Raw genomic sequence first — 6000 nt, 5'->3', positions numbered from 1 at the left:
GCGGCACAAACATAATCTGCGGTTACGCCACGGCCAGATTATTAGTACGCGGCAACCGAATAGTGTGTTCACGCGGCGTATCGCCGTGGCACTCAGCATCGATCCGCGCAACGACGCCGAGTCTATATTAACCTCGCGTACTTTCGCGGAGTAAATCCCCCGCAAACGTACGCGACGGATCGAGTGAAAAGATATCCACCAACATGTACATACATGTATGTGTAGCGTAGAATTAATTACGCGTAACTGTTAATGTTTCGTTCGATTATCATTATTATAAATTTGTAATCCGAAACACACTTCCGAATTTTAATGCTAACGCGACCTTTGGCAAATTCTAGCGTCAAATAAACACTGCGAAAATATCCTTTGTGTCATAAAAAGATAACGAAAATTATGCAGACATGTAGAATGGCGTTTGGAAAGATTGGGTGTATTTTGTGTTGTATAAATACATGAACATCACGTCAGGCGTAAATCCTGTGTTCAGTGGAAAAAAAAACGCCCCGATTAGACGTTATTTCATCATTTATATAAATAGTAACAAATGCCAAAATGTATTTGATACTTAAGTAAATATCGAGAATGTTTGTGTATCGTAAATATTTACCAGCATTTGCTTTAAAACTGGAATATACGGGATTATTGGGTAATTAGTAGTGATATTTACTGTATAATATGAACAAAATAAAACGTGTTTATATGCGCATATTAAAACAATAGTTATAATAAGCTGATAATTAACAAATCAACAAATACGTCGTCACCGTCTTGATTATTGATGTGGCTTCAAACTGCTAATTTTCTCAGCTTAAATATAATAGCAAAATTAACATGCAATTAATTTATAAATCCACCATATGCTGGAGCCTTGACCACTTGTATGTGCGAAAAACATAATTACGTGACCTTGTATATGTGTGAAATACATACACTACGGGCGGGAAACAAACTTAATTGGCCAGACACATTAACTATGCTTACATGTATATGCTAATACAATCCGCGCACAATAAATTTATTATGATTTTAATTATTATTATTATAATTGTTCTTTCAAAATTTGTTAACTACATGTAACTTATAATTTTAAAAAGATTTTTTATTTCATGATGCGCATCGACTCGGCATCATGTCCCGGATCGCGGCATGCCTCGGCGGACAGATGCGAAGTTTCGCGGCGAAATGCGACTTGCCGCCGCATACTGACGCGGCTTCAACGACTGACGCGGCATCGACTCGTTTCGCCTTGCCGCCGCGGATCGCGAAATACGTTTGTTCCGCTTTGGCTGTACTGTAACGAAAAATGCCCTGCCTCCTGGCGGCCATATTTTTCAACCAACTGGCATCATTTTCGAACTCGTCCAAGATATTATTGAGATAAATCTTCTGACCAAGTTTCATGAATATCAGAGAATAAATGTGGCCTCTAAAGTGTTAACAAGATTTTACTATTGCCATTATAGCCATATAAGAAAAAAAATGCCCCGCCCCTTGGCAGCCATGTTTTTCAAGCAAAAGTAACCATTTTCGAACTCATCCAATATATCATTAAGACCAACATTCTGACCAAATTTCAAAAAGGTTGGATAAATGTGGCCTCTAGAGAGTTGACAAGGCAAATGTTGCACCGCACAACGCAAGACGGACAAAAGGCGATGACAAAAGCTCACCATGAGCAAGTTGTGCTCAGGTGAGCTAAAAATACATAAAAAAACACATTTATACTAGTTAGGAATCAAAGAAGTACCTCAAATAATGTGGCTTAAATTTTTAACCTATTTACCCGCATAGGAGGAAGAGTTCGTAGCTATGGGTAGAAGCATTTCATTAATGATGTAACAAAACTACGACGTAAGTTGTACTGCTCATATTTTATTGAAGCTCACTTTTAGTTTTAGGTTTTAATGCTATGAAAAAAAGAAACTTTTGCTCTTTAATTATTTACTGAACATTCGGACCGACAACATAGCATTTTCAATCGGACCTGTCTTAAAAACTTCGGTCCTGTCTAACAGTCTGGCACATTTGGAAATGTCTGCGAACAATGTTTTTTCTGAAGAGTTGAAACACATTTTCTTAAATTTTACTATGTGACCTACATTTTTAGTTTTTAGCTGTGAGCGTTAGCTCACGACTAAATTTATAGAGCATGTTTTGCAAATCAGTATGTGCTTAGAAGCCTTAGCTACGCTAAGAACCGTAACTCACTATACTAGTAACAACTACCACTGCCTGTCTGCACTTCAGACAACGAATGCTTAGGAGCGTCTGCTCTACTCCTGCAGTGAGTGTATTTACCAGCTTGTAAGACGACATTGGCCAGTCTAGTGTTCATCATTGAAATCTGTACATATGGTTGCTTTCAGGGAAAACGGGGCTTATTGCATGTCAAATAAGATTAGCCTGTGCACACTGATTAGCCTGTGTAATGCGCACAAGCCTATCAAGGACAACAGCGAACATCTTCAGTGCCTTCAGTGCTTTGATTTTATCACACAGTCACATGGACCAGTTTCAAATTTGGCAGAAATATCATTGAGGCAATATAAATTTATGTTCTTACAAACTTCCATGAATATCGGGCAATACATGTTGCGCTTCTATAGTTTTCATGAGCTAATTGTTGATGACAAATTGACAGACAACGACCAACCAATATAAAAAGATCAGACTGAGAAAAACTCACCATAAGCAGGTCAATCTCAAGTGAGTTGAAACAGGGACCTATACAAACAAAGGGATGAGACACTCACTGAACTGAAGAACAAGCTAACGCGTTGTTATGCAAAAGGGAAACGAGACTTGCGACCCAACGAGACTTCGCGCGACAAGGCAAATTTTCACAGCCGCCATTTTGACAAAGCGAGACCGTGACAAAGCAATCGAGACAGAATAAGATTACAAATTAACCAAGTGTTGCCAACACAGAAGTATTCATTACAAAGGTTTGTTGAGTTTGATACATCTTATTGTTTCATTTGTTTTCGACTATGCGTTGTATTTACTTATAAAACAACGGTGGGTATTTTCACCAAATCATGCGTATCATTGTTTACACTTCCATAATCCGAGAAACGTGTGTCGTGGCTTTTTTCAAAAGGCTTGGTCAAATAAAGCTCAATACTATTCATGTTGGTATTCTTACAAACGTTACATTTCAACGCATTGTGTGATGCTAATTTTATTTGTATTATTAGCAAATTCATGATTTAGAATGAGCACAAAGGCAATACAATGTTAGTCTTTTTTTGTATTTTACCACTTTCAGTTTCATCAACATATGCCGTGGCTCTTTTTGAAAGGCTTGTTCAATACTAGCCCTATATATATATCATGTTGGTATCTTTACAAACGTTACATTTCAATTCATTGTAAGGTGCAAATTTAATTTGCATTATTTGCAAAGTAATAATTTTGTATTAGCTCAAAGATTATACAATTTTAGTCATTTTTTTATTTTGTAATCACTATCAGTTTGATCAACATATGTCGTGGCTCTTTTCGAAAGGCTCTGTCAATACTAGCCCTATATTAATCTTATGGGTATCTTTACAAACATTACATTTCAACGCATTGTGTGATGCTAATTTTATTTGTATTATTTGCAAATTCATGATTTTAAGCTCGCTTTGCCGCATGAAAGTAAATACATTATTTAGGAGGAATTTACTGTTTATTGAATGTTGATTGTCACAGCTTAGGATCCAGCATGTTTATTACATTGAGCAGTTTGCCTTGAAACAACAAAGAAAGACTTATTTAATCATTTCAGGGAAGGAATGTTTACACTACACATATTGTTTTTGCTAAAATATGACCAGTGTCTTATAATCCATATACTTGATCAATTGAAAGTTATTTTGTAACAAACACACATTATCAAATGAAAGCTGAGCAACAAATTGCACACATGTAATGACTTGCAAATACTTATATAACTTATAACAATAATCCAAACACATTAAAATGGATGATGGTAATAGCATAATACAATGCAATAATTTACACTGATATAAAATAAGTAATAAAACGCTACCTGTGATTAAGCTCAACACATCTAGAGCAGCACAGCTGACTGTGGTCTGGGCAGTACATTGTTAATTGTTCACCCTTGTGTTTGGCGCATGTTAAAAGAGAAGTCTCCATCTTCTTAGAAAGTGGCCACTTCATTATTTTATCCTTTCCATAAGGAGATATTTTGAAAAACAACCAACCATGCTGTCTGTGGGAGTTTATACATCTTCTGCAGAAGTATTTAAGACATGTTTTACAGTAAAAATCTGCATCTATTTCTACAGACCGCTCTTCCTCGCAGATTGTACAACAATAATATTTAGCCGCCATTTTGATTATAAAAGTTCAACAAATATGATTTTATTACATTAAATCAATAGATATATTAATGTTAAAGTATATTTCTTACAATTAATATCCCAGAAAACACACACTTTTAATGTTATTAAATACAGTCAAGCTGTAAGGAACATCCAACTGAACCGAAATCATATAAAATGTAGTTCAGTATGATAGCAGTGTTACCTTATATACTTTCATGGGTTTATAGGCTCATGGGAGTATTGCTAACTTTATACTTCAAAGAAGAACTATGGAACGCCTTCACTGTCTTATTATAACAAAACTTGTGATATTACGTCAATCTGACTGTGCATGAATGCATGTAACCATAATATATATGCATAATCACAATATATAAATACACAATTTGAATATATACAGATAAAGCATTCATATATAAAGATTTAATTTTCTAATGTATAGATAAAATGTAAAAATATACAGATACGAACGTATTATACACAGATAATCTTCCATTGTATAAAGGCATTACTTCTTTATATGAAGGCAAAATATCTTTATATGAACATATATCGTTATGTAATAATGATAACAAATATTTTCTCTTTATATATATATAGGCATAACTTGTTTATATAAAGGCAAAATACCTTTATATAAACATAAATCGTATTATATAAACACATATCGTCTTTATATGCAGATACAATTTGAAAAATACGTTAAAAATCTAAAATTAATTTATGTTAATATTATGTAATCTCAACATGTAAAGATAAATTTACAGTACAGAAATATTTTAATGTTTTGTATGATCATAAATAGTTGTTTTATTAAGATAATTACGTTATTAAATAAATCCATACTAAGTTAAGATGCTGATGAACATAGAAATAAATTACATTAATACAAAATTGCGTAAGCAATATATATATATATATATATATCAGGGGCGTAGCCAGCGATACGCACTTACGCACGTGCGTAACATCATTCAGAAAAAATAAAACGTAAACATGGCCAAAAAAGGCTTAATGTGAGTGTAAGGCTATGGCCTTAGGTGGTTAACCTTAATGTCCGTGATAATTGAAGATCTCCTCAAGTCAATTTACGAGACTTCTTTGAGGTGATGTGATGGCAGGCAAAAGGCACGACGGGGCCGCAAATATGTCTAGTTGTCACCGCGGTGTCAAAGCCCGCATTCAACTAGTAGTTCCAAATGCACTTTATACACATTGCAAAGCGCATTCCTCGAATCTTGCTATTATTCACGCGTCCAAAGAGCCCTGTGCAAGAAACATTATGACGACCGTCCAGGTTATAGCATTTTGTTTCCAGTACTCAGCCAAGATGTTAATACGGTTTCAAGAATTCCTTAGCAATAGTGATGAGGATTGGGTTGAGATGGGCAGGAGGACCAAACTCAAAACTTTGTGCGAGACCCAGTGGGCGGCCAGAGCCGATGCCCTTTTCACATTCAAGGCTTCATTTGGAACGGCTGTGCGCACACTTGAATATATAGCCCAACACAATGATGCAAAGGCTGGCGCTTATAAAGCAGCTATTACACAGTTAAGTTTCATTATTACACTGGTGGTTGTAGAGCATGTTCTGTTGGAAGTCGTAAAAACACAGGTAGAGGCAGAATGCAACGATCCACTTGTATTGCAGACATTGTTT

This window comes from Dreissena polymorpha, chromosome 1 (genome assembly GCF_020536995.1).
Source record: "Dreissena polymorpha isolate Duluth1 chromosome 1, UMN_Dpol_1.0, whole genome shotgun sequence".
NCBI lineage: Eukaryota > Metazoa > Mollusca > Bivalvia > Myida > Dreissenidae > Dreissena > Dreissena polymorpha.
Note: the sequence above shows the minus strand (reverse complement) of the source record.